Source organism: Heptranchias perlo, chromosome 45 (assembly GCF_035084215.1).
Source record: "Heptranchias perlo isolate sHepPer1 chromosome 45, sHepPer1.hap1, whole genome shotgun sequence".
Taxonomy (NCBI): domain Eukaryota; kingdom Metazoa; phylum Chordata; class Chondrichthyes; order Hexanchiformes; family Hexanchidae; genus Heptranchias; species Heptranchias perlo.
This window is the reverse complement of record NC_090369.1, coordinates 2,673,816-2,693,609: the sequence shown is the minus strand read 5'-3', so window position 1 is coordinate 2,693,609 and position 19,794 is coordinate 2,673,816. Positions and strand designations below refer to the sequence as shown.

The following is a 19,794-nucleotide window of genomic DNA, read 5'->3' as shown; positions in this document are numbered from 1 at the left end:
TGGGGACAGGCTGACAGAAGGACAGAAACCCGTTCACAGACCTGGAGAGAGCGAGGTTTGCCAGGAATGATCACAGGTTGTAGTTTTCACTTAACTGCTGACAGCGAGCTGCCGCAATGACAGAGGAACAAAAGCCCAGATTGTTCCCAGCCACGCAAAGTCCTCAAAGCGTTCCGTCCCCTCCAATTTCCTCGCTCTCCCCCACCCCGCGGAAGCCGCTGACTCCTGCTGAGGGAGAGGTCAATGGCCACTGGCTCTTCCCCATCCGCTTGTCCAGACAGCGAAGCCTAGACGTTGGCTGGCGTCTGACTTTGGAGACTCCCCCCCCCCCGCCCCCCCAGCAGGGAGGCAGCTCTTGCTCCCTGTATCCTGATCACATCGCTCAGCGCTGCCCCAGTTGGTGCACATTGAGTCACTTGCCGAAGCCCGGTAACTGTTGCTACGCAGGCAAGTGCGGCAGCCATTTTGCACACGGCAAGATCGCACAGCAGCCAATGAGACGCGTGCTCAGATGGTTTGTGGGTTGGGTTAAGGGAGGAATGTTGGCCAGGGTCACCGAGGAGGTCTCCCGCCACCCACTGCTCTTCATCCAATAGTGCCCTGGGAGTGTTTGATGGGACAGTGTAGAGGGAGCTTTACTCTGTATCTAACCCTGTACCTGCCCTGGGAGTGTTTGATGGGACAGTGTAGAGGGAGCTTTACTCTGTATCTAACCCTGTACCTGCCCTGGGAGTGTTTGATGGGACAGTGTAGAGGGAGCTTTACTCTGTATCTAACCCTGTACCTGCCCTGGGAGTGTTTGATGGGACAGTGTAGAGGGAGCTTTACTCTGTATCTAACCCTGTACCTGCCCTGGGAGTGTTTGATGGGACAGTGTAGAGGGAGCTTTACTCTGTATCTAACCCTGTACCTGCCCTGGGAGTGTTTGATGGGACAGTGTAGAGGGAGCTTTACTCTGTATCTAACCCTGTACCTGCCCTGGGAGTGTTTGATGGGACAGTGTAGAGGGAGCTTTACTCTGTATCGAACCCTGTACCTGCCCTGGGAGTGTTTGACGGGACAGTGTAGAGGGAGCTTTACTCTGTATCTAACCCTGTACCTGACCCTGGGAGTGATTGACGGGACAGTGTAGAGGGAGCTTTACTCTGTATCTAACCCTGTACCTGCCCTGGGAGTGTTTGATGGGACAGTGTAGAGGGAGCTTTACTCTGTATCTAACCCTGTACCTGCCCCGGGAGTGTTTGATGGGACAGTGTAGAGGGAGCTTTACTCTGTATCTAACCCTGTACCTGCCCTGGGAGTGTTTGATGGGACAGTGTAGAGGGAGCTTTACTCTGTATCTAACCCTGTACCTGCCCTGGGAGTGTTTGATGGGACAGTGTAGAGGGAGCTTTACTCTGTATCTAACCCTGTACCTGCCCTGGGAGTGTTTGATGGGACAGTGTAGGGGGAGCTTCACTCTGCATCTAGGCCGCCTCACCTTGTTGAGCCCACGAAAGAAAAAGCCTTTATATTGTAAAGATGTTTCTGAAATCACAGTGGTCTGGAGAGCAGGTCGGTACATATTTGAGTAGCACCGCTGCCCAGCTCTAATTTATAGATGTCGGATGTGGTAATGTGTTTTTTTTTATTGGAAAAATCTGTGGAATACTATCAGACTGAGCAGGATCAGTTCCTGTGGGTTCACAGTGCCTGATACAAGCAGGCCGCCCCCACATATATTTCACTGGCTACTGCCCTGACTATTGCAGTTTTAACAATCTCCGCAGGTTTATTTGTGAATGCAATGAGTTTGATGTGTGTGTTTTTTTTTTAAAGATAACATGCAGATCTGATGAGAACTGAAGGATGAGGTTTTATTTTCAAATTCCTTTTGCCATTTCAAGGCCCTTTCTGAGACAGATACACTCAGGGTGGGCAGGGATAGAGAGCGACTTTGAACTCGAGCCTTTACGTGGGTCGGTCGGTTGGAATATCATGCTTTGTTTCTTTTACCCATCTCCCTCTACCCACCACGAAGCAACAACTCCCCCAAAAGGGGGAAAGTGTGGCGTCTTGTCAGGGCAGGTACAGGGTTAGATACAGAGTAAAGCTCCCTCTACACTGTCCCATCAAACACTCCCAGGGCAGGTACAGGGTTAGATACAGAGTAAAGCTCCCTCTACACTGTCCCATCAAACACTCCCAGGGCAGGTACAGGGTTAGATACAGAGTAAAGCTCCCTCTACACTGTCCCATCAAACACTCCCAGGGCAGGTACAGCACGGGTTAGATACAGAGTAAAGCTCCCTTTACGCTGTTCTACATTGTGACAGGCTATTTGACCACGATAGGCATAACCGCCAAGCCAGTCCTAGCTAGAGCCTAGAAATTGCTGTGGAGTATATCTGAGAACGATGCCCTCCGCACTGGTTTAGTGGCACTGGAGCAGGTACCAACACTAGCACTGGAAACTCTCTCCATCAATGTGCGCAAAGTGTCTGCCTGCGATTGGTCCAACAGTGCAGATCATGTGACCGTTTAATGGACGGGGAGGGCGCTTAACGTCACCACTGGTGCGATCGGCCGGGGGGTGGGCTGGAGGGGAAGGACGTCAAGGCCTTGGAGAGGGCGCGGTGGAGATTTACTAGAATGGTACCAGGGATGAGGGACTTCAGTTTACGTGGAGAGACTGGAGAAGCTGGGATTGTTTTCCTTGGAGCAGAGAAGGTTAAGGGGAGATTTAATAGAGGTGTTTTGATCGAGTAAATAAGGAGAAACTGTTTCCAGTGGCAGGAGGGTCGGTAACCAGAGGACACAGATTTAAGTTAATTGGCAAAAGAACCAGAGTGGACTTGAGGAGAATTTTTTTTACGCAGCGAGTTGTTCTGATCCGGAATGCGCTGCCTGAAAGGGCGGTGGAAGCAGATTCAATAATAACTTTCAAAAGGGAATTGGATAAATACTTGAAGGGGAAAAATTTGCAGGGCGGTGGGCAAAGAGCAGGGGGGAGTGTGGGACTAATTGGATAGCTCTTTCAGCGAGCCGGCACAGGCATGATGGGCCAAATGGCCTCCTTCTGTGCTGTATAATTCTATGATATTCACGAGTGAGTGCTTCACACAATCAAATGGATTCCTGCCCTGGGAGTGTTTGATGGGACAGTGTAGAGGGAGCTTTACTCTGTATCTAACCCTGTACCTGCCCTGGGAGTGTTTGATGGGACAGTGTAGAGGGAGCTTTACTCTGTATCTAACCCTGTACCTGCCCTGGGAGTGTTTGATGGGACGGTGTAGAGGGAGCTTTACTCTGTATCTAACCCTGTACCTGCCCTGGGAGTGTTTGATGGGACAGTGTGGAGGGAGCTTTACTCTGTATCTAACCCTGTACCTGCCCTGGGAGTGTTTGACGGGACAGTGTAGAGGGAGCTTTACTCTGTATCTAACCCTGTACCTGCCCTGGGAGTGTTTGATGGGACAGTGTAGAGGGAGCTTTACTCTGTATCTAACCCTGTACCTGCCCTGGGAGTGTTTGATGGGACAGTGTAGAGGGAGCTTTACTCTGTATCTAACCCTGTACCTGCCCTGGGAGTGTTTGATGGGACAGTGTAGAGGGAGCTTTACTCTGTATCTAACCCCGTGCTGTACCTGCCCTGGGAGTGTTTGATGGGACAGTGTAGAGGGAGCTTTACTCTGTATCTAACCCTGTACCTGCCCTGGGAGTGTTTGATGGGACAGTGTAGAGGGAGCTTTACTCTGTATCTAACCCTGTACCTGCCCTGGGAGTGTTTGACGGGACAGTGTAGAGGGAGCTTTACTCTGTATCTCACCCTGTACCTGCCCTGGGAGTGTTTGACGGGACAGTGTAGAGGGAGCTTTACTCTGTATCTCACCGTGTACCTGCCCTGGGAGTGTTTGATGGGACAGTGTAGAGGGAGCTTTACTCTGTATCTAACCCTGTACCTGCCCCGGGAGTGTTTGACGGGACAGTGTAGAGGGAGCTTTACTCTGTATCTAACCCCGTGCTGTACCTGCCCTGGGAGTGTTTGATGGGACAGTGCAGAGGGAGCTTTACTCTGTATCTAACCCTGTACCTGCCCTGGGAGTGTTTGATGGGGACAGTGTAGAGGGAGCTTTATTCTGTATCTAACCCTGTACCTGCCCTGGGAGTGTTTGATGGGACAGTGTAGAGGGAGCTTTACTCTGTATCTAACCCTGTACCTGCCCTGGGAGTGTTTGATGGGACAGTGTAGAGGGAGCTTTACTCTGTCTCTAACCCTGTACCTACCCTGGGAGTGTTTGACGGGACAGTGTAGAGGGAGCTTTACTCTGTATCTAACCCTGTACCTGCCCTGGGAGTGTTTGATGGGACAGTGTAGAGGGAGCTTTACTCTGTATCTAACCCTGTACCTACCCTGGGAGTGTTTGACGGGACAGTGTAGAGGGAGCTTTACTCTGTATCTAACCCTGTACCTGCCCTGGGAGTGTTTGACGGGACAGTGTAGAGGGAGCTTTACTCTGTATCTCACCCTGTACCTGCCCTGGGAGTGTTTGATGGGACAGTGTAGAGGGAGCTTTACTCTGTATCTAACCCTGTACCTGCCCCTGGGAGTGTTTGATGGGGACAGTGTAGAGGGAGCTTTACTCTGTATCTAACCCTGTACCTGACCCTGGGAGTGTTTGATGGGACAGTGTAGAGGGAGCTTTACTCTGTATCTAACCCTGTACCTGCCCCTGGGAGTGTTTGATGGGGACAGTGTAGAGGGAGCTTTACCGTGCTGTACCTACCCTGGGAGTTTAGATGCTGTCACTTGGTGCCTGAAAGGGGACTGTGTTCCAATCCCCTGGCGCGAACACTGCTCACCTGGCTGAGAACATTTTCAAATAAGGAGAATTGCAGTGTCAGACCTAGTTACCTGTCCAGGTAAATGATTGACAGGAGGGCGCGGGTGGTAAGGAGACCCACTTACCCAGCTCCCAGGTATACCATCCCGATGCAAAGGAAGGTGTTGTACATTCCTGGCGTCACTCTCAGCTCCATACTGCTTCCAGTGTCAGGCACTTGTGTAAAATCCTTCCCTTCATGAGAGATGCAGTGGCAGAGAGAGGGGAAAAGGGTGTGGAGCTGAGCCAGGTGCAAGTTGAGCGCCGCTGCAGAAAACGTGCTCGTCTGCTTCCCAAAAAAGTCCTCAATCTCTCCCTGGCGCTGCCACAGGGTCTTGTCAGGTGGAGGGAGTCACTCGCAGCTGGCAGGGGGCTGGAGGGGACCTGGTTGGGGCCGGACGGGGCACGTCGTTCTTGCGGATCTTTTGAGTTTCACCGTCTGTTGGGGGTGCATGTCTGAACTTGGAGAGAACGAAGGGGAGAGAGAGAGAGAGAGAGAGACACAATACACAGAAACCAGTTTCTCTTCCTGAAAAGGTGCAATCTCAGTCGGCTTCTTGAAAGGTGTGTTTGGAGACGGCAAAGGTGAACAGGCTTTTTAAATAAAGGGGTTGCAGCTCGCACTGTCCAGAGTTGGGGAAGTCACAGCCACTCTCTCTCACAAAGATCTTTCTAAATCCATCGCCTTTGCTTCGACATTAACCACACAGAGGGGCGGAGGAGAGAGAAAGTCACGGTCTAAATCCATTTTTTTTTTAACCTTCTTGTGTAAATATTTTGTTTTAAAAACAAACTTGTACCTGGCTCCAAGTTTCTTTCTTCAACTTTACAAGTTTCTGGTGCAGAATCTCACCTTTCTAATGCCCACAGAATTAAATTCCCCATCAAATAAAATGAACTATCATGATTTTTTTTTTCTTCTGCATTAATCCCCCAGGTAATGGTAAGCCAGCTCCTTCAGATCTCAGCTCTCCGGCAATGATTCATTGCAGCCAGTTCATCCGATCCGCCGCCTCTGGTCCAATTGTATTAGTATCTCCCCTAGCCCCAGCGTCAAGATACATTTCGCTTGAAGTGTTCCAGGCGAGCACCGCCCAGGTAGAGTCCGGCAGAACAACCTCACTGTATCTACAAACACGTGTCCCGGGGTGGGCGGTGCTGCGAAGGCGGATGGAGGGAAGGAGAGAAAGAGAAATAGAGGGAGAGGAGAGGATTAGATAGAGGGAAATGCCAGGAGAGAGAGAGAGAGAGATACAAGGAGCTAGGCAGTGAGATTATGTAGAGAGAAATAGAGGGAGAGAAAGAGATAATGTACGGATGGATAGAGAGAAATAGCCAGAGAGAGAGAGGCAGAGATTACTCAGAGAGTTAGAGAGAGATAGAGGGAGAGAAGGAGCTAGAGAGAGAGATTATGGAGAGAGAGAGAGATAGGCAGAGATTACTCAGAGTTAGAGAGAGATAGAGGGAGAGAAGGAGCTAGAGAGAGAGATTATGTAGAGAGAGAGAGAGATAGGCAGAGATTACTCAGAGTTAGAGAGAGATAGAGAGAAGGAGCTAGAGAGAGATTATGTAGAGAGAGAGAGAGATTACGTAGAGAGAGAGAGATAGGCAGAGATTACTCAGAGTTAGAGAGAGATAGAGGGAGAGAAGGAGCTAGGGAGAGAGATTATGTAGAGAGAGAGAGATAGGCAGAGATTACTCAGAGTTAGAGAGAGATAGAGATAGAGGGAGAGAAGGAGCTAGGGAGAGAGATTATGTAGAGAGAGAGAGATTATGTAGAGAGAGAGAGATAGGCAGAGATTACTCAGAGTTAGAGAGAGATAGAGAGAGAGAAGGAGCTAGAGAGAGATTATGTAGAGAGAGAGAGAGATTACGTAGAGAGAGAGAGATAGGCAGAGATTACTCAGAGTTAGAGAGAGATAGAGGGAGAGAAGGAGCTAGCGAGAGAGATTATGTAGAGAGAGAGAGATAGGCAGAGATTACTCAGTTAGAGAGAGATACAGGGAGAGAAGGAGCTAGGGAGAGAGATTATGTAGAGAGATAGAGAGAGAGAGAAAGAGATGATGCAGAGAGAGCGAGAAAGATAGGGGGAATGGGAGAAAGAGATAGGGAGAGAGATTATGGAGAGAGATAGAGAGAGAGAAAGAGGCAGAGAGAGCGAGAAAGAAAGGGGGAATGGGAGAAAAAGATAGGGAGAGAGATTATGGAGAGAGATAGAGAGAGAGAAAGAGGCAGAGAGAGCGAGAAAGAAAGGGGGAATGGGAGAAAAAGATAGGGAGAGAGATTATGTAGAGATAGAGGGGGGAGAAAGAGAAAGGCAGAGAGAGATTACAGCGAGAGAGAGGGAGAAACAAAGATAGAGAGATAAAGAGATAGGCAGAGATTATGTAGAGAGATAGGGAGAAATAGAAAGGGAGAGACAGGAAAAGAGAGAAAGAGATAGGCTGTAAAAGATAAATTATGTAGAGAGGGAGAGACAAGGAAACAGGCAGAGGGAAAGAGAGAGAAACGAGAGAGCTGTGTAGAGACAAAGAGAGATGGAAGGAGATCATTAAAAAGAAAGGCAGAGAGAGAACCAAACGGAGAAAGAGAGGTAGGGAGGGAGAGAGAATGGTACAGGGAGGGAGAAATAGGGAGAATGAAAGATAAGGAGAAAGAATGAGCAGGAGAGACGGCGAAATGTGGAGCGTGAACGAGATAGGGATAGAAAAGAGAGAGGGAGAGAATGAAATAGAGATAGAGAAGGATATGGGGAGAGGTAAAGAAAGACTTGCATTTATATAGCATGAACTCAAGACAGCCCAAAGGGCTTCACAGCCAATGGAGAACTTTTGACGTGTGCTCACTGTTGTAATGTAGGAAATGCGGCAGCCAATTTGCGCACAGCAAGATCCCACAAACATCAATGTGATAAACGACCAGATCATCTGTTTTAGTGATGTTGGTTGAGGGATAAATATTGGCCCAGGAGAACTCCCCCCTGCTCTTCTTCAAATCGTGCCACGGGATCTTTTACGTCCATCTGAGAGGGCAGACGGGGCCTCGGTTTAACGTCTCATCTGAAAGACGGCACCTCTGACAGTGTAGCACTCCCTCAGTGCTGCACAGGGACTGTTGGCCTAGATTATGGGGCCTCGAGTCTCTAGAGTGGGGCTGTGAACCCACAGCCTTCTGACCTAGAGCCGTAGCTGACACCGAGATCAAGGAGGGGGGGCAGTAAATAGTACACAAGGTCCATATCATACAAACTCCAACTCATTCTCTTCCAGCACCTCCAAACTGAGGAGCTCCTTCTCCTCCTCAGTCTTCCCTTCTTCCTACAATCTGCAGGCGTCTGAATCCCAAGCTTGGCGTCAGCTGACTACTCCTTGCTGATCTCCCTCGTCTGCTCTTTTTCACCTCAGTGATGTCCTGCGTCTTGAGCCATGGTCCCTTACCCGGGGTCCCTCGATCTATCGATCTATTTACATAAGTGTTTCGAGAGCATCTGTCACACCTCCAGACGTCACGCTCCAGACGTCACGCTCCAGACATCACATGACAGGCATCACTCCAGACGTCACGCTCCAGACGTCACGCTCCAGACGTCACGCTCCAGACGTCACACGACAGGCATCACTCCAGACGTCACACGACAGGCATCACACCAGATGTCACACTCCAGACGTCACGCGACAGGCATCACTCCAGACGTCACGCTCCAGACGTCACGCTCCAGACGTCACGCTCCAGACGTCACACGACAGGCATCACTCCAGACGTCACACGACAGGCATCACACCAGACGTCACACTCCAGACGTCACGCTCCAGACGTCACACGACAGGCATCACTCCAGACGTCACACGACAGGCATCACACCAGACGTCACACTCCAGACGTCACGCGACAGGCATCACACCAGACGTCACACTCCAGACGTCACGCGACAGGCATCACACCAGACGTCACACTCCAGACGTCACGCGACAGGCATCACTCCAGACGTCACACTCCAGACGTCACGCGACAGGCATCACTCCAGACGTCACGCTCCAGACGTCACGCGACAGGCATCACTCCAGACGTCACGCGACAGGCATCACTCCAGACGTCACGCTCCAGACGTCACACGACAGGCATCACTCCAGACGTCACACGACAGGCATCACTCCAGACGTCACACTCCAGACGTCACGCGACAGGCATCACTCCAGACGTCACGCTCCAGACGTCACGCGACAGGCATCACTCCAGACGTCACGCTCCAGACGTCACGCGACAGGCATCACTCCAGACGTCACGCGACAGGCATCACTCCAGACGTCACACGGCCGACGTTAAGCAGCTGACGTCCCACTCCAAACATCGCACTTCAAAGTGTCTGAAGCACAAAAAATTAACCCCCCAGAGGAAGCCAGTCATTTCGTCCCAGTTTCTTCAGGCCTGGAGCTGGGAATTTACAAGCAGCCGGCAACCTACAAACTTCCCTCACCGAAAGCAATTAAGCTCCGACTGACCCTGGGGCCGAGGTAGACCACTTCCCCGCAGGGAACAGGCTAGCAGTGGCCTTAAAGGGGCAGGCCAGGTTAGCAGCCCGCCTTCACAACCCTGCTCCAGGCGCCCAGACTACCAGGGAGCAATGCCACGGGAGATCAACTCGTGATTAATAAATAATAAAGATCCAGGATGGTGGTAGCAGTGCCCCTGCTCAATGCAAAAACCAACAACAGCTTGCATTTATATAGCGCCTTTAACGTAGTAAAACGTCCCCAAGGCGCTTCACAGGAGCGATTATCAAACAAAATTTGACACCGAGCCACGTAAGGAGACATTGGGACAGGTGACCCAAAGCTTGGTCAAAGAGGGAGGTTTTAAGGAGCATCTTAAAGGAGGAGAGAGAGGCGGAGAGGTTTAGGGAGGGAATTCCAGAGCTTAGGGGCCGAGGCGGCTGAAGGCACGGCCGCCAATGGTGGAGCGACGGGAATCGGGGGGATGCGCAAGAGGCCAGAATTGGAGGAGGGCAGAGATCTCAGAGGGTTGTAGGGGCCGGAGGGCGTTACAGAGGCGAGGCCAGGGAAGGATTTGAACACGAGGATGTGGGGCAGCAGAGTTTTGGATGGGCTTAAGCTTACGGATGCAAATGATCCCAAGTTTGTGAGGGCATTTCACGGGCAAATTGTCAGGTTTTTGGCACGCGTTAAATTGAGATGAGGGACCTGGTAATTGAGGTGATGCCAGATTTAATTTTTTTTTTAAGGGCTTGTAGGAGGGAGGGAAGGACTAACAGAGTTGATGAATTCCACGAGCGTCACCGGCCCACCAAAACCTCACTCGGCTGGGCACCGATCACCAATGGGCCATTTGGCCATGGGGGGCTTCGCAGACGTCCCTTCCCCAAACTCTTTGCAGCAGGGTTGCCGGGTCAGGAGCGGGGTGCCCTGGTCTGTGTGGCCGGGCGGCGCACCAAATGTAGGGCGTGTCTGCCAAACCAGCCGTCGGGGGGGGGGCGGGGGGGAAGGCGGGGAATGGACTCTCTCCCTTGCGTAACGAACAGGAGAGGGCATCTGCGAGGGGAGTCAGACTGTCGGATGTTCCGTGGTTGGTGACTGTACCTTGGCCAACATCCAGCGGGCTCTCCCACACAGTCTGGGTCACCCAACACTCTGCAGTCACTTCCTGAATTAAATCATTGCCGAATCACTGATTAACTAAGGAATTATTTTTTTTAAAAACCCAACAAAAGTATGTATTTTTTTTTTGTGTAAAAGTGAGCAGAGCCTGGAGCTGACCCTCTGGCTCAGCGGCCAAAGGAGCTTCCTGGAGTGAAAGAGAGCGAGAACTTGCATTGCTACAGCGTCTCAGGACGTCCCACAGGCTAGTCCTTCTGAGGTGTGGTCACTGTTGTAGGGGAATGCTGCAGCCAAATAGCGCACAGCAAGATCCCACAAACAGCAATGTGATAAATGACCACATCGACTGTTTTTAATGATGTTGATAGAGGGAGATAAATATCGGCCCCAGGACACCGGGGAGAACTCCCCCCACAACCCGCCCCCCCGCACTTTACTTCCAATGGCGGCCGTCAGATATTTTCGGTCCCCCCCCCGAGAGGGCAGACGGGGACCTCGTTTTAACGTCTCGTCCAATAGACGGCCCCTCCGACAGTGCGGCGCTCCCTCAGTACTGGCACCTGGCGGGGCGGGGGGGCGGTGCTGGTGAGGGGAGTGTTGGCCTGGATTACAGGGTCAGGTCTCTGAGGTGGGAGCTACGAACACCAAGATCTTCTGACACTGAGCCAGGGCTGACACCTTAATTAAACTGGAGCACTGACCTCTCAGCTCAGGGACCCGCTTTCAAATCCAGGACAGGCTGATGGGATGAAAGTCGCCCCTCTTCGCTGTCTCTTCGTATTCCAGTCTGAAGTGGATTCAGGGCAGTCTCAAGGCAGCACCGAGCAGGGAAGGCCAATTGGGATTTAAAGCAGAGAGGGTGAATGATGCACTGTTCACATTGCTGGTCGCAATTCTGAGGTTTGAGGCTGAGGCACGTTGATGGGACAGTGTAGAGGGAGCTTTACTCTGTATCTAACCCTGTACCTGCCCTGGGAGTGTTTGATGGGACAGTGTAGAGGGAGCTTTACTCTGTATCTAACCCTGTACCTGCCCTGGGAGTGTTTGATGGGACAGTGTAGAGGGAGCTTTACTCTGTATCTAACCCTGTACCTGCCCTGGGAGTGTTTGACGGGATAACGTAGAGGGAGCTTTACTCTGTATCTAACCCCTGCCGAAGGAGCCGATCACCAGGGGTCCACTCTGCACGTCCGAGGTCAGCCAGCGAGTGTCGGGCCGGCTATTCGACCGTGGAGCCTGTTCCCCTCGCGGGAGGGGAGGGGTGAGATCAGGAGCTGAACTTCTTTCCCCCCGACTCCCTAACTCAGGGGCGCCAGGCCACGTGCGGCAGTCCTTTCCCGCCCCGCCCGCCCCGGTTTACCGCAGCCCGCGATTGAGATTAGCAAAGTCAGCGCCTGGGCAGTCAGTGTTTTTTTGATGATTAAAGCTGACGGCTGCGAGTCCAACAATCGGCAGGTAGGTGTCACAACTCAGTTTATGACTTCCTGCTGTTTGCCCACGCTGATAACTCGGGGCCGGGTAAACACGGGACACCAGCTTATCAAGGGCTGCGAAGAATGAGAGCCTTGTTTGGCACACAGCCCTGTTTATACCAGGCAGCCGGCTGCAGGTCACTCGGGGTGCCGGTGCAGCCAGCGAGAGGCCTTCACCAGCTGGTGTTTGGGGAAACGGGTCGCGCTGCCCCCGGCCCCGGCCCCCCCCATCCCCCTCCCCTTGGCTCCTTGCCCCAGGTGGCAGCATATTCAACTGTGGAGGGCCTCGCCGCTGTGTCCCCGACCTGAGGCTCACTCAAACGCATTCTCCAGCAGGGGTCAGTAGAGAGTGGGGAGACCTGGCATGTTTTCCCGTCACCCTCACCTGGGGGGGTACAAAGCCGACTGTAGCGTGTTTAATAACTCCGCCCGTCCACCCCACCCCCATCCGGTCCCGGCCCCAGGTGAGATCAGTTAACTAAGAGCAGGGAGATATCTGTACACTGACTGGTGTCTCTCAGTCCCCTCTCTCTCAGGGAGATATCTGTACACTGACTGGTGTCTCTCAGTCCCCTCTCTCTCAGGGAGATATCTGTACACTGACTGGTGTCTCTCAGTCCCCTCTCTCTCAGGGAGATATCTGTACACTGACTGGTGTCTCTCAGTCCCCTCTCTCTCAGGGAGATATCTGTACACTGACTGGTGTCTCTCAGTCCCTCTCTCAGGGAGATATCTGTACACTGACTGGTGTCTCTCAGTCCCCTCTCTCTCAGGGAGATATCTGTACACTGACTGGTGTCTCTCAGTCCCTCTCTCTCTCAGGGAGATATCTGTACACTGACTGGTGTCTCTCAGTCCCCTCTCCCTCAGGGAGATATCTGTACACTGACTGGTGTCTCTCAGTCCCTCTCTCTCAGGGAGATATCTGTACACTGACTGGTGTCTCTCAGTCCCCTCTCTCTCAGGGAGATATCTGTACACTGACTGGTGTCTCTCAGTCCCCTCTCTCTCAGGGAGATATCTGTACACTGACTGGTGTCTCTCAGTCCCCTCTCTCTCAGGGAGATATCTGTACACTGACTGGTGTCTCTCAGTCCCCTCTCCCTCAGGGAGATATCTGTACACTGACTGGTGTCTCTCAGTCCCCTCTCTCTCAGGGAGATATCTGTACACTGACTGGTGTCTCTCAGTCCCCTCTCTCTCTGGGAGATATCTGTTCACTGACTGGTGTCTCTCAGTCCCCTCTCTCTCAGGGAGATATCTGTACACTGACTGGTGTCTCTCAGTCCCCTCTCCCTCAGGGAGATATCTGTACACTGACTGGTGTCTCTCAGTCCCCTCTCTCTCAGGGAGATATCTGTACACTGACTGGTGTCTCTCAGTCCCTCTCTCTCAGGGAGATATCTGTACACTGACTGGTGTCTCTCAGTCCCCCTCTCTCTCAGGGAGATATCTGTACACTGACTGGTGTCTCTCAGTCCCTCTCTCTCAGGGAGATATCTGTACACTGACTGGTGTCTCTCAGTCCCTCTCTCACAGGGAGATATCTGTACACTGACTGGTGTCTCTCAGTCCCCCTCTCTCTCAGGGAGATATCTGTACACTGACTGGTGTCTCTCAGTCCCTCTCTCTCTCAGGGAGATATCTGTACACTGACTGGTGTCTCTCAGTCCCCTCTCTCTCAGGGAGATATCTGTACACTGACTGGGGTCTCTCAGTCCCCTCTCTCTCAGGGAGATATCTGTACACTGACTGGTGTCTCTCAGTCCCTCTCTCTCTCAGGGAGATATCTGTACACTGACTGGTGTCTCTCAGTCCCCTCTCTCTCAGGGAGATATCTGTACACTGACTGGTGTCTCTCAGTCCCTCTCTCTCTCAGGGAGATATCTGTACACTGACTGGTGTCTCTCAGTCCCCTCTCTCTCAGGGAGATATCTGTACACTGACTGGGGTCTCTCAGTCCCCTCTCTCTCAGGGAGATATCTGTATACTGACTGGGGTCTCTCAGTCCCCCTCTCTCATGGAGATATCTGTACACTGACTGGTGTCTCTCAGTCCCTCTCTCTCAAGGAGATATCTGTTCACCGACTGGTGTCTCTCAGGGAGATATCTGTTCACTGACTGGTGTCTCTCAGTCCGTCTCTCTCAAGAAGATATCTGTACACTGTGTGTGTATGTATCTGTGTACGCGCTTGTGTGTGTATGTGTGTGTGTACATATCTGTGTGCGCGCTTGTGTGTGTATGTGTGTGCACGTATCTGTGTGCACACTTGGAATATTGTCTCTCAGTCCCCTCTCCATCAGGGAGATATCTGTACACTGACTGGTGTCTCTCAGTCCCCTCTCCATCAGGGAGATATCTGTACACTGACTGATGTCTCCCAGTCCTTCTCACTCAGGGAATCTGTTTGCCCTGATATAGAGTGCACACTCTCTCCCTGTAGGGACATACTCCACTTACTTAAACCCAGAGAGCCTGACAGGTCTTACTGATTGTCGACGGGTAGTCCTATCGCGGAACCAGCTGAAGATGCTCAGTGTACCAGCTCAGGGCACTGGGAAGCTTCCGCTGCTGTCCAGCCAGGGCTGTGTTGTAGACACTGCTTGCAGGGTTACCCGGGGCTGAGTGGGAACAATCCCAGCCGCCCCCCCAGGTCGACTTCACCACGTCCAATTCATGATCCAGGCTGGCTGGTCAATCATTCCCAGTGCCCTGGACTACTGTGGCCCTGGCCTGGCATTGATGGGGTTGCATGGAGGGAAAGGATGGCACGCTGCTGCCACCATGTGGAGCTCGCAGGAGTTACATGTGTAAAGGTCCCAACAGAAGTTATTGTACAATGAAAAAACTTACATTTCTTCACAACCTCAGGACCTCCCAAAGCGCTTCACAGCCAAAAAAGTACTTTTTGAAGTGTAGTGACCATTGTAATGTAGGAAACGCGGCAGCCAATTTACGCACAGCAAGGTCCCACACATGGCAATGTGATAAATGACCAGATAATGGGTTTTTAGTGACGTTGGTTGAGGGATAAATATTGGCCCCAGGACACCGGGGAGAACTCCCCCCTGCTTTTCTTCCAATAGCGGCCATGGGATCTGTTATGTCCACCTGAGAGGGCAGATGGGGGCCTCGGTTTAACGTCTCATCCGAAAGACGAACCCTCCGACAGTGCGGCGCTCCCTCAGTACTGACCCTCCGACAGTGCGACGCTCCCTCAGTACTGACCCTCCGACAGTGCGACGCTCCCTCAGTACTGCACTGGGAGTGTCGGCCCAGATTATGTTCTCAAGTCTCTGGAGTAGGGGCTCTGACCCACCACCTTCTGACCCAGAGGTGAGAGTGCGACCCACTGAACCACGGCTGAGAGTAGCTTGGGCAGGCATTGCAAAATTCCCAACAAGATATTTGTGGTGTCTCTAACTGAATCGAGATCACTCTGGATTCACTCTCTCCTCACCTACTCTCGCTACCTTCAGTCTACATCCCTGCCTCTCCCTTTATCCCCATGTCTCTCTCTCTCTCCCTCTCCTTTTGCCTATTTCTTTTAGTTCATTTCTCCACTTTTGTCTCTCCTCATTCTCTTTCTCCGTGCCTTCCCCCAGCCCTCAATCACCCCGTTCTCGTTCTGTCTCTCCCTCCGATTGATTCTCCTCCATCTTTTCCAGCCTCATTCCCTTCTTGTTCTGTCGCTTTTTTGTGTACCTCTCTCATCCACTTCCCTCTCTCCCACTCATTCTGCGTCTCTCAAGCGTTCCCTCTCTCAGTATCTCTCCTTTTCCATCCAATCCTCTGTCTGTCTTTTCAAAAGACAGACAGAGGAATGGACAGAAAAGGAGTGTTTGATGGAACAGTGTAGAGGGAGCTTTACTCTGTATCTAATCCATGCTGTACCTGCCCTGGGAGTGTTTGATGGGACAGTGTAGAGGGAGCTTTACTCTGTATCTAACCCTGTACCTGCCCTGGGAGTGTTTGATGGGACAGTGTAGAGGGAGCTTTACTCTGTATCTAACCCGTGCTGTACCTGCCCTGGGAGTGTTTGATGGGACAGTGTAGAGGGAGCTTTACTCTGTATCTAACCCTGTACCTGCCCTGGGAGTGTTTGACGGGACAGTGTAGAGGGAACTTTACTCTGTATCTAACCCTGTACCTACCCTGGGAGTGTTTGTTGGGACAGTGTAGAGGGAGCTTTACTCTGTATCTAACCCTGTACCTGCCCTGGGAGTGTTTGACGGGACAGTGTAGAGGGAGCTTTACTCTGTATCTAACCCTGTACCTGCCCTGGGAGTGTTTGACGGGACAGTGTAGAGGGAGCTTTACTCTGTATCTAACCCTGTACCTGCCCTGGGAGTGTTTGATGGGACAGTGTAGAGGGAGCTTTACTCTGTATCTAACCCTGTACCTGCCCTGGGAGTGTTTGACGGGACAGTGTAGAGGGAGATTTACTCTGTATCTAACCCTGTACCTGCCCTGGGAGTGTTTGATGGGACAGTGTAGAGGGAGCTTTACTCTGTATCTAACCCGTGCTGTACCTGCCCTGGGAGTGTTTGACGGGACAGTGTAGAGGGAGCTTTACTCTGTATCTAACCCTGTACCTGCCCTGGGAGTGTTTGATGGGACAGTGTAGAGGGAGCTTTACTCTGTATCTAACCCTGTACCTGCCCTGGGAGTGTTTGACGGGACAGTGTAGAGGTAGCTTTACTCTGTATCTAACCCTGTACCTGCCCTGGGAGTGTTTGATGGGACAGTGTAGAGGGAGCTTTACTCTGTATCTAACCCGTGCTGTACCTGCCCTGGGAGTGTTTGATGGGACAGTGTAGAGGGAGCTTTACTCTGTATCTAACCCTGTACCTGCCCTGGGAGTGTTTGACGGGACAGTGTAGAGGGAACTTTACTCTGTATCTAACCCTGTACCTGCCCTGGGAGTGTTTGATGGGACAGTGTAGAGGGAGCTTTACTCTGTATCTAACCCTGTACCTGCCCTGGGAGTGTTTGACGGGGCAGTGTAGAGGGAGCTTTACTCTGTATCTAACCCTGTATCTGCCCTGGGAGTGTTTGATGGGACAGTGTAGAGGGAGCTTTACTCTGTATCTAACCCGTGCTGTACCTGCCCTGGGAGTGTTTGATGGGACAGTGTAGAGGGAGCTTTACTCTGTATCTAACCCGTGCTGTACCTGCCCTGGGAGTGTTTGATGGGACAGTGTAGAGGGAGCTTTACTCTGTATCTAACCCTGTACCTGCCCTGGGAGTGTTTGATGGGACAGTGTAGAGGGAGCTTTACTCTGTATCTAACCCTGTACCTGCCCTGGGAGTGTTTGATGGGACAGTGTAGAGGGAGCTTTACTCTGTACCTAACCCTGTACCTGCCCTGGGAGTGTTTGACGGGACAGTGTAGAGGGAGCTTTACTCTGTACCTAACCCTGTACCTGCCCTGGGAGTGTTTGACGGGACAGTGTAGAGGGAGCTTTACTCTGTATCTAACCCTGTACCTGCCGTGGGAGTGTTTGATGGGACAGTGTCGAGGGAGCTTTACTCTGTACCTAACCCTGTACCTGCCCTGGGAGTGTTTGATGGGACAGTGTAGAGGGAGCTTTACTCTGTATCTAACCCTGTACCTGCCCTGGGAGTGTTTGATGGGATAGTGGAGAGAAGGCTTTAATCTGCACAGATACTACATTTAAACTTCCCTTCCATTCTGTGGCAAAAACCATTGGGCCTTAATTTAAACGCCACCAGATCGCTGTAAAGAATAGATACGATCGACCAAACTTTGGCAATGGCCAAATCCAGCCGCTGGTGAAAGCTGGTGTTACGGCGCCACCTGCTGGCTGTCCACAAGGTTAATGGACAGACATGTCCAGGCAGTCACTGTGAGAACTGGCATGTCCACAGCACCTCACCACAGCTCTCAGACACATTGCAAGGCGATGGGGAAAGAGCAAAGGAGGGAAGTGGGACATATTGGATAAGAGCCGCACAGGTGCGATGGGCCGAATGGCCTCCACCTGTGCTGTAAGATCCGACATCCCAAAGCACTTCACATACAACGAATGATGTCGTGCAGTGACTGCCAATTTGCACACAGCAAGATCCCGCGGGTGGCCAGGAGGCGAGTGACCAGCTCATCTGCGTTTTGGTCATCTGCATTCCATTCCCCGCACCCCCCCGCTCTCCAACAGCCCACCGTCACAGCGTCCAAGTGTCGCTCAAGTGATTCTGGGGTTTATACCCCCACTCAGGGCCACGGCCGCCAATGTTGGGGTGAAGGAAATCGGGGTTGCTCAAGAGGCCAGAATTGGAGGAACGTACGACTCTCGGAGGGTTGTAAGGCTAGAGGAGGTTACAGACATAGCGTGGGGGCTAAACCATGGAGAGATTTGAAGACAAGGATGAGAAATTTACTATAGAGGGGTTCGCAGAGCGGGAGCCAAAGCTGCGAGCTGTGGCAAAATTGACTGGGGATCAAGGACTCCGTTAGGTCCCCAGAAATGTTGGCCTCACATGAAGACTTTATGCTGTTTGATGCAGAATATAAGGGTAAACTAAGCAATGAGTTCAAATCATGTGTATTAAAACAGTGAGCTGAATTGGTGTACATTAAAACAATGAGCTGAATTGGTGTGTATTAAAACAATGAGATGAATTGGTGTATATTAAAACAATGAGCTGAATTGGTGTATATTAAAACAGTGAGCTGAATTGGTGTACATTAAAACAATGAGCTGAATTGGTGTGTATTAAAACAATGAGCTGAATTGGTGTATATTAAAACAATGATCTGAATTGGTGTATATTAAAACAATGAGCTGAATTGGTGTATCTTAAAACAATGAGCTGAATTGGTGTATATTAAAACAATGAGCTGATTTGGTGTATATTAAAACAATGAGCTGAATTGGTGTATATTAAAACAATGATCTGAATTGGTGTATCTTAAAACAATGAGCTGAATTGGTGTATATTAAATCAATGAGCTGAATTCGTGTATATTAAAACAATGAGCTGATTTGGTGTATATTAAAACAATGAGCTGATTTGGTGTATATTAAAACAATGAGCTGATTTGGTGTATATTAAAACAATGAGCTGATTTGGTGTATATTAAAACAATGAACTGAATTGGTGAATATTAAAACAATGAGCTGATTTGGTGTATATTAAATCAATGAGCTGAATTTGTGTGTTTTAAAACAATGAGCTGTGTTGGTGTATATTAAACAATGAGCTGTGTTGGTGTATATTAAACAATGAGCTGTGGGTTGGTGTATATTAAACAATGAGCTGTGTTGGTGTATATTAAACAATGAGCTGTGGGTTGGTGTATATTAAAACAATGAGCGGAATTGGTGTATATTAAAACAATGAGCGGAATTGGTGTATATTAAAACAATGAGCGGAATTGGTGTATATTAAAACAATGAGCTGAGTTGTGTATTAAAGCAAAGAGCTGAATTGGTGTATATTAAAACAATGAGCAGAATTGGTGTGTATTAAAACAATGAGATGAATTGGTGTATATTAAAACAATGAGCTGAATTGGTGTATATTAAAACAGTGAGCTGAATTGGTGTACATTAAAACAATGAGCTGAATTGGTGTGTATTAAAACAATGAGCTGAATTGGTGTATATTAAAACAATGATCTGAATTGGTGTATATTAAAACAATGAGCTGAATTGGTGTATCTTAAAACAATGAGCTGAATTGGTGTATATTAAAACAATGAGCTGATTTGGTGTATATTAAAACAATGAGCTGAATTGGTGTATATTAAAACAATGATCTGAATTGGTGTATATTAAAACAATGAGCTGAATTGGTGTATCTTAAAACAATGAGCTGAATTG

The 19,794-nt window shown here is 50.5% G+C and overlaps 1 pseudogene; it reads right to left on the bottom strand.

Moving 5' to 3' along the window:
* The window catches only part of LOC137306827 (protein Wnt-7b-like), an 8,204-nt pseudogene extending 7,740 nt beyond the window's left edge, over window positions 1-464 (bottom strand).
* Window positions 465-19,794: the final 19,330 nt, after the last annotated feature.